This window comes from Martes martes, assembly GCF_963455335.1.
Source record: "Martes martes genome assembly, chromosome: 3".
NCBI classification, from domain to species: domain Eukaryota; kingdom Metazoa; phylum Chordata; class Mammalia; order Carnivora; family Mustelidae; genus Martes; species Martes martes.
Window position 1 is genome coordinate 167,291,613 of NC_137890.1, and position 9,277 is coordinate 167,300,889.

Here is a 9,277-nt window from a genome sequence, read left to right on the forward strand (position 1 = left end):
AAACAGAAAAAGCACAAGCAGGGGGAGAAGCAGAAGGAGAGGGAGAAGCAGGCTCCCCACTGAGCAGAGAGCCTGATGCAATGTGGGGCTCAATCCCAGGACCTGGAGATCATGACCCGAGCTGAAGGCAGATGCTTAACCATCTGAGCCACCCAGGCGCCCCAAGCAGCCGCATTTGTAAAAGGTAAAAGAAACAGGTGAGGTTAATTTTTATTTTTTAATATTTTATTTATTAATTTGAGAGAGAACACGAGCACACACAAGTGAGAGGAGCAGAGGGAGAGGGACAAGCAGACTCTGGGCTGAGCACAGAGCCCATGGTGGGGGTCAATCTCATGACCCTGAGGTCAGGATCTGAGCCGAAACCAAGAGTCAGATGCTCTACCAACTGCACCACCCAGGCAACCCAGGGTGAGATTAATTTTAATAATATAGTACGTTAAGCCAAGGTATCCAAAATTTTATCATTTCAACATGTGATCAGCGTTTTAAAATGAGATGTATATTTTTTCATAACCTGATGTGTATATTATTTTATATGTGTGGCACTTCTCCATTCAGACAGCCACCTTCCGCGGGCTCAGGAGCCACATCGGCCAGTGGCTACTCTCCTGGGCAGTGCAGCTCTAGAGCCTTCGTTTACTACTTGGCTTACACGCTTTCATTATGTGTGCTTAATCGGCTCATCCCTAAGGGGTGTGTCTCCCGAGGGAGAGTAGAAGCCCCCTGGGCCTGAGTCCTCATTTCACTCGTCCCTGCCCCTCCCGTGGAACCCTCAGGAGGCCCTCCAAGCATGTTTGTTGATGGGAGTGAACACTGGGGATTGATTTTGTGGTTTAGTTATGGCTGTAAATGGTGTTTTATGGATTGCTCCCATAGAAGCACCCGCTGCAATGTTAGCACAAACAAGCAGCCGAGCTTGTCAGCTGAAGCAGAGGCAGAGGCCTCGGGGCAGGCAGGACTCCCTGAACTGGGCAGGGGAAATCCTCCCGGACCACAGCCCATTTCTCTGGCTTAAGAGCCTGTCGTGAGCACAGGGCAATCCTGCCTGCAGCCGCATCTCCGCAGAGCTGGGAGAGAGCCCTTGTCTGGGTGTGTTACACGAAGGACGTGGCTCCAGCATCCCACCACTGGGCTGGGGGGTCCTGAGGCCAGAAAAGGGCTTGTTCAGGTTGACAAGAGCCAGACCCACAATGGATGTACAAAGCTTGCTTGTCGAGTGATTAAAGGACCCACTGGCCGGAGTCAGCGAAGCCTCTCCCGCACCCGAAAAGCATCTATGGAGCATTTGCTATGTATCAGGCTCTGTGCTGGGCACTAGGGATCCAGCAGTGAAAAGCAGACGTGGGCCAGGCCCTCCCGGAGCTCACCTTCTGGTGGGGGGAGGGTTGGGGGGAAGGAAACGGAGGATAAATTAGTAAATCTTCACAAATGAACTAATGAGCACACTCTCCCAGAAGGGAAACAAAGGGGTCCAGATAGAGAAGGAGGGGTGGAATTCTTCAAGTGAAGAAGAAAGTCTGTCTGCGGCTTTGTGGGATACAGGACCGCCCCACCCCACCCAGGTCAGTGGTCTCCGTGTAGACATTGGCCACTAGAGGTTGGCCTGAGGCTCAGCTGCGCTGTGAGGGACTCGCTGTTTCCAACTGTATTGATGATGTCACAATGGGCCCCAGGGGGACAGGGACTGAAGACTCTGGGCATTGGAGCAGAGGGGCAGAGGCGGGGGAGGAGCTGGCAAAAAAGGCAGTAGCCACCCGCCCCCCCCCCCCGGCATCTATTCAGCCTCTGACAGACTCCATCCAGCTCGAGAGGAGGTGAGCAGGTGACCATGGCGCTCAGCCTCTCCGCCACGTCCATTCCCAACAACTGGCTCCCAGGCTACCCTGAGGTAACCGGCCTGTCTTCTAGGTCTATCTTGGGTGGGAGTGTCCCAGCCAGAGCAGGTGCCAACCTGTAAGCCAAGCATCGTTCTAGGCATTGTGGGGAATAGTAACAGGAGGGAGATACAGCCCCTGCCCTCAAGTTGCTGACAAATTAGACCGTAAGTGAGAGGCTTACTGGCTCAATCCTCCATGTCCTCTCTGGGCTAACTTTAGAGGAGCAGGGTGCTAATTGTTGACAGAATCATTCCAAACAGCTCTCTCTGGGCCCCCAGCTTCTCTCCGTGGTGCCCCACCACAAGGCGCTATCCTCAAGGGCGGCTCACCCATTGGCATTAGTGTTTTTGAGAATCTAGGCTAGTGTTTCTCAGGGTGATCTAAGGATAGAATTTGCAGCACAGGTTAAAAATGCACATTCCTGAGCCTCAGCCCAAATCTTGCAGAGCAGAACTGTCAAGCATGGGGTTCATGAATCTGCATTTTAAAAAACACTCTAGGTAACTCTTACCCTAAGCATTGCCCCGTTGCCCCGATGTTTTTCAGTTTTTGGTTTTGGGTTTTGGGGGGTTTTTCTGTTCTTTGTTTGTTTGTTTGTTGTCCTGGTTTTAAATACCAGGCAGTCTGCCTGACCAGAGTGTGTCGGTTTCTCGGTCTGAGATGGGTGTTGGTTTTGATATTTTTATTACTGATGAAAAGCCATGATTCACAAGGCTCCTGGTGGCTGGCTGTCAGTTTGGAAGGAATCAGAGGCCACTAAGAACAGAATTCTCTATCTTTTCGATCCATCCATAAAATGCTTACCTGAGCAGACACTGTTTAAAGGCCATTAAAATACCAGACACAGAATAACCCAGTCCCTGGAACTTTATAGACATATTTACTCAAACCCAAGTGCTTGCAAAAAGTAAATAAAAGGGAAGCAAAATGAGCAAGCACCTCTAGAAATACAAACTGAAAGTAAACAGCCCTGTTCACTAAAATAAACAGGACAAATCCAGCGAGGATTAAATGACCTCTAGTCAGACGGCTCAGAGCCAGAAATGCCCCATCCTGGCTCCAGGAGGAAGGAGACGGGAGGCCTGTCTCTATCACCTGGGGACACGTGCCAGGATCGCAGCCCTGGGGGTCATGGCCAGGCCTGCAGACAGTATCCTGGGGGATATGGGCGCTCCCTAGCCCTCCCTGCCAGCCTGAAAATCAGGTTAAAGATCAAGAAGTGTGCCCTAGGGGCGCCTGGGTGGCTCAGTGGGTTAAGCCTCTGCCTTCGGCTCAGGTCATGATCTCGGGGTCCTGAGATTGAGCCCCGCATCGGGCTCTCTGCTCAGCAGGGAGCCTGCTTCCCCCTCTCTCTCTGCCTGCCTCTCTGCCTGCTTGTGATCTCTCCCTCTGTCAAATAAATAAATAAAATCGTAAAAAAAAAAAAAAAGTGTACACTAAAAGGCCTCTGATAAAATGCACATTTCCCAGAGGTGTAGAGAACCTCGAGTCACTATTACCTGCCATTTATTCCTGAATTTAGCGACCATTTATTCAGCACTTTGCTGAGTTAGGCCCTGAACCAGTCAGTAAAGATATCCAGATAAGTAAGGCCTAAGGGTGCCCTTAAGCTGAGCAGTTTACTATGAAAGAAACAGTAACAAATAGTAACATTTATCCTTCACTTAGGATTTGACAAATTTAAGGACAGGAACCCTCCAGGCACTTTTTAATCCTCATAGAACATCTCATTGACTCTTCCTAACGTCATGCAGTTACTACTGTTGCCTCTCCCCATTTGACAGACCTGTCGACTGAGGCTCAGCGTCTGTGGTGTGATGGCATGCGGGTAATAACTAGCTCTCTTTGAAAGAAGAAGAAAAAAAAACAACAACCCTGATTTGTAGTGTTTGCTGATCTCGGGAGTGTAAATCCTCCCAGGCAGGTTTCAAGCTACCAGGTGTGGGCTGGGTCCAGCATCCCCAGTGCAGACAAGGCTCCCAGCTAAGCAGGGGAGGAGCCAGCACTTGAGCGCGGGCGGGCGTGATCCCAAGCCCCGCCCCCGCCGCGCGTAACCTTTGTGTTACACTGTCAGTAACCTCCATGAGACCGCTGACATTGGAAAGGGGATACATCTTAAAGACCCTGGAGAAGCGCCAAAAGTTTACAAGGGTCCATAAAACTTCTTGGCTGATTACTAGCCTGTGCTTCCTCTATCTCTGTGTTTATCACCAACAGGGACAGTTGGTTTTCTTTTGAGAGCCATTGAAAAAAGTTCTAATTTTGGAATAATTATCATTCACAGGAGGTTGCAAAAAATAGTACGGAGAGGTCCTGTGTACCTTTCACCCACTTTCCCTCCATGGACCCATCTTAAATAACTACGGTGTGTGGATATTTCTATGCCCTGTTAACTAGGATTGCCAGATTTAGCAAAGAAGAATACAGGATGCTCAGTTAAATTTTGTCTTTGGGTCTTTCGTTTTTAGTGGATGGATTTCCCATGCAATATTTGGGACATACTTATACAAGGAAATTATTCTTTATCTGAAATGCAAATTTAATTGGGTGCCCTGCATGTTAGCTGTATCACACCTGTGGTGTCAAGCAACCACTATTCTAATCGAGATAGAGAAGGATTCTGCTACCACAAAGATAATCCTTTTTTTAAAGGGTTTGCCAATATTTATTAAGAATTTTTTTTTTAAGATTTCAATTTATTTGACAGGGAGAGACACAGTGAGAGAGGGAACACAAGCAGGGGGAGTGGGAGAGAGAGAAGCAGGCTTCCCGCTGAGCAGGGAGCCCAATGTGGGGCTCCATCCCAGGATGCTGGGATCATGACCTGAACTGAAGGCAGCTGCTTAACACACCTGAGCCACCCAGGCGCCCCACCACAAAGATAATCCTTATGCTACTCCTTTACAGTCACATCTAGCCCCCCATCCTCCCTATACTGTGGACCAACCACTAATTCGTTCTCCCAGTTCTATAATTTTATTATTTTTTTCCCACATAGCGTAATGTTCATGAAATCCATCCAAGTTGTTGCAGTTTTCAATACTCTGGTCCTTTTTATTGCTGGGGAGTATTCTCTGAGGGCAAATTTTCACAAAGAATTTTTTAAAAATCTCATTCATTGGATAAATATTTATTGTATCACTACTGTGTGCCAGGTGCAGACACGGAGCAGCGGGGGAGCTGTTGCAATCAGGGTTGGGTTTTTGCCAGACAAGTAAGCAAAGGCAGAGTGGCAAGGCACGGGGATGATGAAGACAACTGAGTGGATGACATGCTGGGTGGGAGGGAAGCAGAGCCTAGAGCAGAGTCGGGGGGGGGCAGGATCAATTGCTCATAGTTCTGTGTAAGTGAAGAATTAATAGAGTTGGGTACCTTTTCCAGAAGCATTCCCTATCTCACCCCCAGTTTATTTTTTGTATAAATATCAACATCAAAAGAAGTATCCCATCTGCGTCCCCTTCCACATGCGGACACAATTTCCAAATCAGAAGTAACACAGTTTTATGTGGCCATCTTTTAAAAGTTTTTATTTATTTATTTGAGAGAGGGGGAGAGCGCATAAGCAGGGTGAGCTGCAGGCAGAGGGAGAAGCAGACTCCTGCAGAGCAGGGAGCCCAAAGTGGGGCTCAATCCTAGAATTCTGAGATCATGACCTGATCCAAAGGCAGATGCTTAACTTACTGAGCCACCCAAGGGCCCCTTATTGTGGGTATTTTTAAACTGAAGGTTTTAGGGATAAATGCCAACCAACAAATTGCTTACTAAATCAGTAGGGTAGAGAAGAAAACAAAATTTTGGTCACAGAAAGTACTTAAAGATCATCTTTCCACCTGTTACTTTTTAAATTTGATATTTAGTTTTAAAAGTAGGTAATATGTGGATGGACATAGAAAAAAATTCAAAAAGTGCAAAAGGATTTACAGGAAAAGAGAAGCGTTTCTCTTACCACAGAACTTTAGCCAAAATTTCTCCGTCCTAGAGTCAGTTACTACTTTCTTGTGACCACTTTTAAACGAATAAGAATATATATGTGTGTCTACGTGTTTATACACAGAACATACCATAACTGCTATTTTGCACCTTGTTTTTTCATTTAGTATATCTTGGAAATTGTTCCCTATCAGTACCTATAAAAGTGCTGGATTATTTTTAACCACACAAAGTACCTTAAAAAAAAAAAAAGATTTTATTGGGGCGCCTGAGTGGCTCAGTGGGTTAAGCCTCTGCCCTCGGCTCAGGTCATGACCCCAGGGTCCTGGGATCGAGCCCCACATTGAGCCCCACATCGAACCCCACATCGAGCCCCACATCGAGCCCCACATCGGGCTCTCTGATCAGCAGGGAGCCTGCCTCCCCCCACCCCTGCTGCCTGCCTCGCTGCCTACTTGTGATCTCTCTCTCTCTCTCTCTGTGTCAAATAAGTAAATAAATAAATCTTTAAAAAAAAAAGATTTTATTTACGAGAGAGAGCGCGCAGGGGGAGGAGCAAAGGGAGAGGGACATGCAGTCTCTGCACTGAGTTCAGAGCCCCATACAGGGCTCTATTTCAGGACCCTGAGATCATGACCTGAGCCAAAATCAGGAGTTGACCACTCAACGGACTGAGCCACCCAGGTGCCCCTAAAGCCTCCCTCCTAGAACATAACTGGTTGAAAATTACAATCTTGCTGAAGCTGCTCACCTCAAGGCATCCTGGGATTTGTAGTTCTTGATCAGTTGAGTCTTGCATGGAAAACAAAACTTGAGCAGAAGACATGTGTTGGAAACAAATGTCCTTCCAATGACACTGAAGAAGGACATACCATATTGTATCCTATGCACGCTCCTATCATTATGCCCAGAAGCAAATTATTCTTGCATTTAAACAACCAAAATATCTACCAGCAATGAGATACCCAGGGCTGTCTTGCCATCAGGAAATCAAGATCATTTTTGCAGACAGGGACAGTACATACACACACACGCACCTTCTCTTCCTTACACCATTGCTTTGGTCTTCGGTATCTCAAATCACTCTTAACAATTATGTGACAAGGGACGCCTGAGTGGCTCAGTGGGTTAAAGCCTCTGCCTTCAGCTCAGGTCATGATTGCAGGGTCCTGGGATCGAGCCCCGCATCGGGCTCCCCCCGCTCTGTGGGGAGCCTGCTTCTCCATCTTCTGCCTGCTACTCCCCATCTTGTGCGCGCGCGCGCTCTCTCTCTCTCTCTCTCTCTGTCAAATAAATAAAATCTTAAAAAAAAAAAAAAAGAAAACGACTGTCAAATTGCCAGGAATTCTGTGATCCTGTCACTAAATGTAGCACTCATTAAAAAAATTCAATTATGGGCGCCTGGGTGGCTCAGTGGGTTGGGCCTCTGCCTCCGGCTTGGGTCATGATCCCAGGGTTCTGGGATCGAGCCCCGCATAGGGCTCTCTGCTCAGCGGGGAGCCTGCTTCTCCCCCTCTCTCTGCCTGCCTCTCTGCTTGCTTGTGATCTCTGTCTGTCAAATAAAAAAATTCAATTATGTAAACTTAAATTATATTGCAAACACATAACAAATACTCAAAAATCATCACTTTCGGGACGCCTGGGTGGCTCAGTTGGTTGAGCGGCTGCCTTTGGCTCAGGTCATGATCCCAGCATCCTGGGATCGAGTCCCGCATCGGGCTCCTTGCTCAGCGGGGAGCCTGCTTCTCCCTCTGCCTCTACCTGCCACTCTGCCTGCCTGTGCTCGTTCGCTCTCTCTCCCTCTCTCTCTGACAAATAAATAAATAAAATCTTTAAAAAAAAATCATCACTTTCCTAGCTATTTTATTACCAATCTATGTTCTTAAGGTTATTTATGTCTATAATGTCCATAGGGTACAAATCTATCCAGTGGCATGCTTCTGTGTGTCTCCTCCCAACTCCACACTCAGCTTATGTTGGCAGCTTAGAACATGCCCCAGGGATTAATTATAGCCCAGAAATCGGTATAAAGGCACAGATTTCCCCAGACCTTCTCCCACACTTCATATGACCAATCTTTTTCATTTTTGCCATCTGACAAATTAAAAATGGTATCTCCTATTAACTTGCATTTCCCTGATTACAATGAGACCAAGTCTCTCTCATAAACTTTCCTAGGAATTTATTTATTTTTAAAGATTTTATTTATTTATTTGAAAGAAAGGGAGCACAAGCCGGGAGGAGAGGGACTAGCAGACTCCCCGCTGAGCAGGGAGCCTGATGTGGGGCTTGACCCCAGGACCCTGGGATCATGACTTGAGCCAAACACAGATGCTTAACTGACTGAGCCACCCAGGCGCCCCTCATTCCTAGAAATTTAATAGTATTTCTTGTTCTTGTAAATAGGACCCTTTTACTAGTATATTTTCTAGTTGATTATTGCACAGGAAAGCTGATGACTTTTAAAATCAGCCCACTGGGGAGCCTGGGTGGCTCAGTAGGTTAAGCCTCTGCCTTTGACTCAGGTCATGATCTCAGGGTCCTGGGATCGAGCCCCACGTCGGGCTCTCTGCTCAGCGGGGAGCCTGCTTCCCCCCCCACCCCCCGCCTGCTTGTGAACTCTCTCTCTGTCAAATAAATAAATAAAATCTTAAAAAAAAAATAAATAAAATCAGGCCACTCCTCCTACTAGTTCAAATAGCTTGTCAGTTTATATTTTTAGAGGTTCTAGGTAACCAAATAATCTATAAGTAATGAGACATTTTACTTTTCCATGTTTATAACACCAGTAAAGCTCACCAGTGTCTTATTTCTGACTTGAACGGAGCACTTCTGCTATTTCCCCACTAATTTCTGCAGTTACGCTTTTACCCTTTCTCTTTCTGGCTTGTAAAGAGGATTTCGTTTTGTTTTTTTTTTTTATCCAGAATGGATGTTCAATTTATCCAAGGTTTATTTCACTTTCTAAGTTACCCATTTTGATATTTGAATTTCTCACATTAGCATGTACTCTTTTTTTGTCCTCAGAAGAGCATTACAATTCTTTTAAGTGTCCTTCCCTTATACACTGTACCCCTGTTTCAGCAGTTGTCACTGTCCGTGATTGTGTCCCTTCCCCACTAGTAGCCAGCCTCTGGCTCTCAGAGGAAAAGAGTATTCTCTCCATGACCCACTCAGCACTGAAACTTTATACCTAATGACATTTCAATGAACAGTTAGGGAATGCCATGAATTTACCCCACCACCTGTATATTCTTGAACACCTGCAATACCTACTCCTGTGAACTGAGGGCTAGTGGGCCTCTCCCACTGCTCCCCACCCCTCTCCCAACATTCCTATTCCGGCATATAGAGGGCAGATTGTGCTGTTGACCTGTAATCCCTGGAGTGCTAACACGCCTGGTTGCTGGGCCTTGTTTTGGACCCAGGGGCCACCTAGAGTCCTGATCAGAATCTATGACTAGGTG